Source organism: Lactuca virosa, chromosome 8, assembly GCF_052849685.1.
Source record: "Lactuca virosa cultivar CGN04683 chromosome 8, Lactuca_virosa_CGN04683_v6, whole genome shotgun sequence".
Lineage (NCBI taxonomy): Eukaryota > Viridiplantae > Streptophyta > Magnoliopsida > Asterales > Asteraceae > Lactuca > Lactuca virosa.
Genome location: NC_136433.1, coordinates 281,481,522 through 281,491,639, shown reverse-complemented (window position 1 = coordinate 281,491,639; position 10,118 = coordinate 281,481,522). Strand labels below are relative to the sequence as shown.

Below are 10,118 nucleotides of genomic sequence, written 5' to 3'. Positions count from 1 at the left end.
CGTAGGTAAATCCTAAATAACTACGTATAGTTGCTACGGAATCAAAATTCGTAGTTATTCTACTACAAAATATACTACACAATGACTGGCCATAGCTAATTTGCTACGGAAATGGCTATGGAATTAGATTATGTAGCTAAACATTGAATAGTTGTTATGGAATCGAAATCCGTAGTTATTTTAGTACAAATTATGCTATGGAATTTTTGGTTGCGGCTAGTTCGCTACGAAACTTGTTATGAAATTAATATTCGTAGTTTTTTGGCTAGAGAATTGGCTATGGAATTCAAAATTGTAGTTAGTGGCTACGAAATTGAAATTCGTAGTATTTTGTTACGAAATTTGCAACACAATTAAATTTTGTAGCTAATCTACTATAGAACTTGTTACAAAAATATTAATCGTAGTTATTTATGTATACAATTGGTGTTCGGATTTGCAAAATAACTATGAAATCAAAATCCGTAGCTATTTAGCTACGAAAATATTCCGTAGTTAAGTAGCTATGGAACATGTTTCCATAGCAAAATATAAAAAAAATTATATTCTATTTTAGATTAATAATTTCCTTTCCTATTTTTATAACAAATCAGCCCTTAGTTAAAAGAACAAATTAGCCCATATTTTTGTATCGTCGATTGGAGGAGGTCGTTTTTAATGAATCACAAAATGCAAAAGTCAAATGGATTAATGTAAAGTCAACCTTATTTATTAATTATTTTGTAGGCGAGACTTTTGCTCTTTACTCATAATTTTGACAAGCCCTGAAGAAAACTATTCATCACTTGACCTAATTCCTCAGTTTTCCCCGGTCTTCACTTACGCCATTATCGATCGGACTTCACTTTATCGGGAGCTCCTCTCACTCTTGTTTGCTCTGTCGTTCGCCACCTGCTCCGTCAATTGGTAGGTTGTTCTCGATTGATGATCCTCATCGCCTTCGTGCTCACTGTGGATCGTCCTACTCCTCTTCGCCAGTTTTTTCCTCGATCGTCTTCGTCCCTAACAGGTAACCTTCTTCTTTGTTTTGTTTGCTTCTTAAAACCTGCGTGACTCCACTAAATCATCTGCTTGTGTCACCTGAAAATATTAGCGACTATTTCCACCTAATGCTCCAATTTCTCTTTCTATCATCCAATGACATGAGGATCTATTGATCTTTCCATTGAATCCAAGGCGAGTCAATAATCTGTTAACTCTACCAATCCTTACACGCAGCTTGATTCAAGTTTTTATTGGTGATTTTGATTGATCGATTATATTGCATTTGATGCAAATTGTGGATTTTGATTTGACAAATAATGAAGTATTAATGTGACTTTATTGCCTGAGCATCATAGATCACACATTGTTTGCATGTATTGTGATTAAATTAGAATGGATTTTCTAGGATAAAACTCATAATCTGTCTTTGATAGACATTTAGTTTAAGCAAATTGAGAATTTCACCAGATAAACAGTGTTGTATTGTTGTGACTTTGTTGTTGGAATTTCATGAATCACAAAGATTCAGTAGCTAAAGATGAACTTTTTAGGAGAATCATAAGATGCTGCTACTTGCCTAATTGTGCTTTATGTCATGTCATCTCTTTTAATTCACAAAACTAAGCTGTTCAGATTGTTGGTTATAATCATAAATGTTCATGTATGCGTACCTTTTGTTATAATTTTGGTCCATATAGTTTTTTTGTTAAATAATAACCAACTTGACCAACCAATAAGTTTAATTGTACATGATTCTATTTTATGCTTATATCAATTAGTAAACATGTCAATGAGAAAAAAAACACTTAATAGTTCTCACACTTTTCCCCAATACGTAATAAAGTAGTGTAATCCCAGGAATGAATGAATTATATGACCAACAATTGAATATTGATCTAATTCACTTTGAATAGATAGAACAACTACCCCTTGCATTTTTGAAATCTTTCCAGCATTAATCCCTACCCCTTAATATTACATATTTCAGAAACTCATGGACCACAATTAATCTCACCGATATTTGCAATGATTGCATGCTTCTAGTTGTTAATATGTTATTACTAGTTAATATTTGTTAGAATTTAGATTGAAATTTTTTGAGAATTAGTATATGTAGGTTAATCAGTAATGCGTTACTATTTGTGAGTTTGTTGAAAATCAATGGTGTTACTTAAAGGGTTCATCAGGTCTAACTTTTTTTTTTTTAACTTTTTTGACTGTGCAAAATGGGCAGAAAAAGTTGAAATTTGGTTAATCAACATCTTGTTCCATGGAGTTTTTATCTTTGCTTAAATTTTCATCTTCATCCAATGCATTTGTTTGAACACTGTTGTATTTTAATTTAATTTCCCAATATATATTTAGATAACGAATGGAATCTTTTGTTAACAATTCCCAATATATAATTAAACTTAAATTGATGTTTGTGGAAGTATTCACTTGTAACTCAAGCCATTTTTATTCGGACTAATTTTTCTCCAAGTGTTGAAGTGTGTTACTGTATGCTTGAACATGATTGTTTGATTTTGCAAATAAATAATTAAAAAGATATACGCATTTTAAGTTTTCTTTTTGTTACATTATTGTAAGTTTCAAAAAAATTTATTATTAAGGCATGTTATGTTGACAAATCTACCAATTATAGTCTTGTACTTTCAGTTTTTTTTTTTAATTATAAGCACATTTTCCTTTGAAAAATTAACTCAATTATTGCATTGCACTTTGTTTGTTGAATTTCTATGTACTTTGTTGTAGGGTTAGAAATAAAGGGATATTAATGTCACTTATATTATGTTTACTTGTCTACAATAATAGGCACATTTTCTCGTCTGCAGACCAAATTTACTTTTTTGGAATTTATTTTTCTCTTTTCATCTATTATTGTAATCAAGAATTTCAAGTTTTCAACAACTCTGCTAATAACAATCTATTGGTGACATTGGAGCTTTTTTAGGTTGTGTAATTTGTTGAAACAAAAGCAAAAGATATGTTTAAGGGGTTGTTGAAGCAAAAGCAAAAGATTTCAGCCCCTGTCAACCAATGATTGGTGGTAAATTGCTGCTTATGTGGTACCAGTTATATGGCAAGTTTTTTTTTTTTTTTTTTTGGACTTATATGGCAATTTTTTTTTACTTAATCTGGACAACTATATAAATAATTATTATTTCACTTACTCTATACTTAATGATATAACAGGTTAAGCTACTTACTATTTATTGGCTCATAGTTGGAATGCAGTTCCCTTACAGCTTCTTTGGCATGCATAATTGGTCTTCAATATGGTCATATTTTAATCAAATTACAGGTGTGAATTTCATTTATATTTTAGAGTATTTTCCCTGGTCAAATCTTAGTTGACCGAGTTTGTTGCAGGGGCATAAAGATCGACTTTGCTTTTAGAGTTTTAGTTTTCAATTTCCAAATAACATTTTAGAATATTATTAAGTTTTTTGGTTTTTTTCAATGTCAGGTATTCCTTTGAACAAGGGCTTGTACATGATGTTGTATCAGGATGAAATAAAAGTAGGATGCTATAACAAAGAAATAAATGAAATTAGGTTGTTATTTCTTAACCCATATTATCTTATATCTTACTTTAATTTTATTAGTTTTGACAGGATTCGAGGGCACATGTAAGAGCCCTATATCTGTTTATAGGGACAATTTAGAGAATGCACACCTTTGGGATCGAAAAGAGGGATACCTAACATTATGGAGCAATATCAACAAAAACATCATTATGCAGGTTCATTTTTTTTACCTTTAATAATAGAAAATCAAGTGTTTTCAACTTTATTTCAAATCATTTTGACATCATGTGACAACTTCATATCCTTTTGGCATCACGCGACGACTTGGAAAGAGAAAAAACAACCATGCTAATGTTGGATTTAATGGTTCTCAAAAGGGGATTTATTTTGTTTCTCGTGTACATGTTAATAGTATGCCAAATAAAAGAGTTGGATTGTTGTTTTTACTTTGTGTTCATTTTCAAATTTTAATCAAGTTGATTGTAAATTTGATTTTGCAGGTTTTTCCATTTTGGTTGAGTATATGTGGCTGTTGGTGTGTATGTGGCGGTTCAAATCTAAACTGTGTGTACGTGGCGGTTCAAATCTAAACTGTTTGATTGTACTTGTAATTAATATTTAGTTTTAATGATTAGACAACCTCGTAGAAGACTTTTCGATGATATCATATATCTATAAAATTGATGTAACTATTAAATTTATATTTACTACATTTTTATATATTTTTATGAATATTATAATTGGAAAATTGGATTTTGTTGAACATTTTTATCATACTGAATTTGCTTTGGAATCTGTTGCTACGTGACAAGTCGTTGTTGAACAAAGACCTACAAAATTCGCTACGGAACAGACGGCTACGGAATTCGCTACGAACAGACGGCTACGGAATTTGCTCAGAACAGACGGCTACGGAATTTGCTACGAACAGACGGCTACGGAATTTGCTACGCAACAGATGGCTACGGAATTTGCTACGCAACAAAAAACTACGGAATTTGCTATGGAACTCAAATTGCAACGGAATAGATGTCGTAGAAACTGTCATAACAAAATTGCTACGGAATTATAATTTCGTAGCTAAACATTTTGCTACAAGAAATATAGCTACAAAGTCTAATTGATAAATTGGGTAGCAAATTCTGTAGTTATTCAGCTTTAGCTACGGAATTTCAGATTTTTGCTATGGAATTTTTCCGTAGCTAAATTGGAATTTTCTTGTAGTGAACCTTGTAAAAGAATGACAACATCTTGGTTGAATCCTTTGGGTCCTCGATGTGTATGGATGGAGCCAATTCTTTTATCGGAAGGGGTATGTTGGTAATATATGATGTTTTCACGACCATAGCCAATCTCATGAATCTCTAGAGATCTCGGGGATATGCAGATACACATTACAGATTTTAATAACCAAAGGCTTCTCAAAATGACCTCTTTATATAAACTCAAATACATAATTATATTCTAGTAGCTGTGGGTGGAGGAGTCCCAAATTATGTATTATTCCTCAAGATGCACATCATGAATGAGAATACAAAAATGTTGAGAGGGTAGTATGGTAAATTCACATGACACTTACTGGGAGGGGTTGTTTGGCTAATAGAAATAGTGCCTGAGAAATTACTATGACCCTTGACTGTATTATTGTATTACAGTTTGAGCACAGCCAGCACCATCTCAACCCAAATATATATGCCACCAAAGCTCTGTATTGACTTTAAACCCTATATTGGCATCTTGTGCAAACTGAAATAACTCTTCAAGCATTAGGTAAAAGGATAAAAAATGGAACAACAGAAAAACAAAAAGAAATCGCACTTAAGAATAACGTAAATTAAAGAAGCACTTGATAGAGAGAAAAAAGAGAGAAAGACACATCGTGGTGTGGTTCATCCACAAAATAATGGTGTGAGGTAGAGACTATGTAAAGATGGCGTTAAGAGACACCCCAATTTACGGAACAAATATTTCAAACCCTGCAAAACCCTAGGTCATTTGCACTTATGCAGAATCCGGACGCTTCTCCCCCGCCACCGTCATCAGTCTCACTGTCATTGAACACCACCATAGCCGCTGTCTATCGTCGTCTTCCTCTCTACAAAGCCTAAGCCGCCACAACCATGATCTTTCTTAACAAATGCAGTCGTCGATCATCCAGTGTGTAAGGATGAGAATTTGAGTGAGCACATGACTGTTAATGGAGGAAGGGATGTCTGGTGACCTTCTATAGGTTGCGGCGGTGGTGGAAGGAGGGTGAAGAGCGTGGTGGTACCGAAGGTCCCCTTGAAATTGAAGCGAGTAAGGAGAGAGATAGAAGAGATATGGGTTTGACGGCGTCTGATGTTGTGTCGATGAGGTTAGGGTTAAGATAGGGTAAAGATACGATGATTGTAAGCTTAATAAGATTGTATGTCATGCTGTAACAGGTATACCTCTTAAATTTCAAGAAATAAGCAATATGTTTAATAAGATAGTATATATATATATATATATATATATATATATATATATATATATATATATATATATATATATATATATATATATATATATATATATATATAGGAATAGGATCAAATGAGAACACCTAAAAGGTTGAGAACGCGAGAACGGATCTGGACCATCAAAATATTCAGATCTGAGGCTATTATCAAACGGGTCATTTACGTAAATTCTAAAACCATAGGTATTAAAGTGTAACTTGTAAAAGGTCACACGACTATAATGGTAATTGTAATTTTAACTTGTTCCTATAATTTCTCAATCACATATCATATTGCCGTTCAAATTATTTGTCCCCTACTTCATTTCTTTTTTTCTCTCTCTCTCTCTACCTAGGTTTTAATCAATTCCTCCCTCAGCCTCCCTCCATCGCACATCGTTTGAATCAATCCTAATCGGAGCATCGCAAGTCTCCACCTCGATGCGTTTTTGGTTTAATATTTCCTCCATTGCACCATCACTACCCATCTATGCAGCCTACATCACAGGTCAATGAAAGACGTAGGAAGGAAGTGAAGGCAGTCGGCGACGTCTGTGGTCGGCCGTCGTGATGGCGAGGGGAGCGTCTCCGTGGTCGACGAGGCTGAAGAGGAGGAAAGGAGGATGCAGCGAGGGGTGGGTTGTCGGTCTCGGTGGATCGAAAATGGGGCACCTTTGGTGATTGGCTGGATCGAAGAGAAGAAGAAAAGAGAATGGAAGCAGCGGGATGTGGGGTCTGCCATTGGTTTCCGGTGACAAAGCCCCGATATTGGGTTGTTTGGTGATCGAGAAGGGCAGCAACGATTCAAAAATAGGTAAGGGTTCCTTTTTTTTTGTTCTTGTTTGACTTGGCAGAACTCGATAGGCTCAAGTGGGTCTTTGAAGGCTCAAGTGGCAGCCCTTACAATTAATGGAAGAGATAGCCACACAAAGTTGTAATCAGATTCAAGGTAAAAGGTTGTGCACATAAGCTGTTTGATGATATGCGTGAGAGGGGTATTCATTTATGAATAGCAGGGTATTCATTTGTTAATAACAATGTATTCATTTGTAAATAGCAGTGTAATCATGTGTGAATGAGTGTATTTTATTTATGATTAGAGGTATTGTTTTATTCATTTGTGAATACCAGGGTATTCATTTGTTAATAACAATGTATTCATTTGTAAATAGCAATGTAATCATGTGTGAATAAGTGTATTTATTTATGATTAAAGGTATTCTTTTATGAAGAAATGATAATTTTTACACCCCTTTTATTTTCAGTTGATTAAAAGAAAGGAAGTGAATTACTTGTAAATTGATATGTATTCATTTGTTATTGCAGTAGTATTAGTTTTTTTGAAAAAAAAATCGTTTATGAATACAAATGTATTTATTTGGGGTTGGATTTCTATTAATTTTTTTGAAAAAAAAACGTGAAACATGAGAAAAAAAATTTAAGAAAAAAAAATTAAATTTTTTTAGTTTTAATTTTTTTTTTTGATAAAAATGTTTTTTATATTTCATTAATAAGAAAAATAAAAAATCAAATATCTCCTTCTTTTTTGGTAACTGATCCTAAATTTAAGGGAATTTGATTGATTTTATTTTATTTTAATTTAATTAAAATATGCAATTACTTATATGCCCTTATATATTGATTGGTCCAGAACTGTTCTCACGTTCTCAACCTTTTAGGTGTTCTCATTTGATCATTTCCCTATATATATATATATATATATATATATATATATATATATATATATATATATATATATATATATATATATATATATATATATATATATATATATATATATATATATAGAACCATTATTAATCAAGGAACCAATGAACCAATCCAAAACGTCGAAATTTAAAACGATCAACGACAAAAAGAATGGTTGTAGACTTTTACAATGGACGCACATGTAACAGATTATAACAAAACTCACTTCCTTTTTTTCGTTTAAAATTTTTTTAGGCCATGTTTTTTATCGAAAAAAAAAACCGAATATACCGTTGTTCACGATTTTTCGTCCTCTTTCCATAGAGATCTATGATAATATATAAAAAACGAACTTTTTTTTTCCGAAAAAACTTACTTCATTTTCTTTGTTGAAAATTTAAGGTCTATTTTTTTTATAGAAAAATATTAATAAATATATATCAAAATTCATACTTTTTGGTACTTTTAAATATAGATTCATATTCATGTGAAAAAAAACGATATTTCAGTTCAGATTCATATTGTGAACCTGTTCAGATTCCCATTGTAAATCTTCTCAGATTCACATTGTGAACATTCTCAGATTCACAGTGTGCATAATAGTAAGTCAGATTCACAATGTGAATCTGAACTGATCAAACTTTTTTCACATTGTGAATGTTAAAAATTGAAATATTTATAGTTTAGATTCACAATGTGAATCTACATTGATCGAGGGTTTTTTTTTTTTTTTAGTCGGTGTTGATATTTATTAATAGAGTACAAAAAATTAAATTTTTTTGGTATAATTAGTTTTTTTTTTGATAAAAATAAACTTAAATATTGAAAAAACTAACAAAATGAAGTGAGTTTTTTTCGAAAAAAAAAATTCGTTTTTTATATATCAACATGGATCTCTATGGAAAGAGCACGAAAATCGAGAACAACGGTATATTCGATTTTTTTTTTCGATAAAAAATGTGGCCTAAAAAATTTTTTAAACGAAAAAAAGAAATGAGTTTTTTGGTAAGAAGGTGGATTTTTGGTATAATTTGGTGTGTGTGCGTACAATGTACAAGTGTATATTACTGCATTCGCCGTTGATCATTATGATTTCCGACGTTCATGATTGGTTCATTAGTTCCTTGTTAATTATGGTTTTCTATTGAACATTACCCTCTCTCTCTCTCTATATATATATATATATATATATATATATATATATATATATATATATATATATATATATATATATATATATATATATAAGCTCGAATATTGGTGTTCTCATTTGATCGTCACTATATATATATATATATATATATATATATATATATATATATATATATATATATATATATATATATATATATATATATATATATATATATATATATATATATATATAAACACACACACCGATTAAATTTTAGTTAAAAAGACCATGGGTTTAGCAAATCACCATATCATAACTCAATATATTTTGATAAAAACAAATGTATTACTAGAATCTTAATTCATAAAACATACTTGAATGTAAAATTAGTATATAACAGAATCACGCAATTTGTAGAGATTGAGGCATGCAATCAGTGTTCTAAGACATATATTTTCAGTGTATGGATTTGCCTTGAGGATACAACAATCTATTTAAAATCTAATCTTGAATCTGTCGAATTAATGAAATGTCTCCATGATTACTTTGGAAAAACAAGAATTGAGAGAGTGGGAAAGATGTTTCATTAATATCTGAAAATCTGGAACATATGTGGTATTTATAATTTTCCAGACTAGCAGTTGGTAAGTGCCAATCGAATTTAACTGTCAAAAATTGCCAGGTGGGAAAACTGTCATATACCCGTTCATAAACAGGTAATTACAAAAGATAAATTAAATTAAAAAACTAATTTTTCTGAATTATATAAATTATTTAATTAATCAGAAGAGCCCAAGAGGCCCATGACCCAAGGTCATACCTTTGATCATTAATATATATATATATATATATATATATATATATATATATATATATATATATATATATATAATCTATTCTCTAATCACTAGCCCAAGCACTAGCCCATTACCATACATTTAGCCCATGATGTTTTATCCAACACTTTGAACCTACTTGTTCATTATGGTAGATAAATCCTTTTAAGGCTCTTTAAGTTTTGTTCTCCTTCCTATGTGGGACAAGTCCCATATTGTTTTTTCCTTATAAACAAAGTTCCAATAATACCCCACATTTTCTATTCAAACTTCCAATAATACTCCACATTTGAATAGAAATTAAGAGAACTTTGATATTCAAATTAGGGAGGTAAGAGATGACATGCATCTAAAAAGGTGTTTAGGAACTTGAATCTTTCATAGTAAATACTACCTGGATCTAATTTGTCGGTAGTGAACTAGAGTCTTGAACTAACCAT

The 10,118-nt window shown here is 31.2% G+C and overlaps 1 long non-coding RNA gene across 2 annotated transcripts; it reads left to right on the top strand.

Annotated features, from left to right (window-relative positions):
- The first annotated feature begins 757 nt into the window (after nucleotides 1-757).
- On the top strand, nucleotides 758-4,278 carry LOC145128425 (uncharacterized). 2 transcript variants are annotated; one of them, XR_013716893.1, is made up of 6 exons: nucleotides 758-1,009; nucleotides 2,939-3,067; nucleotides 3,181-3,289; nucleotides 3,455-3,507; nucleotides 3,603-3,730; nucleotides 4,016-4,278. It is a non-coding gene; the product is annotated as an uncharacterized LOC145128425 (long non-coding RNA). The 2 variants fall into 2 exon arrangements; XR_013716892.1 differs by having other exon boundaries at nucleotides 3,594-3,730.
- Nucleotides 4,279-10,118: the final 5,840 nt, after the last annotated feature.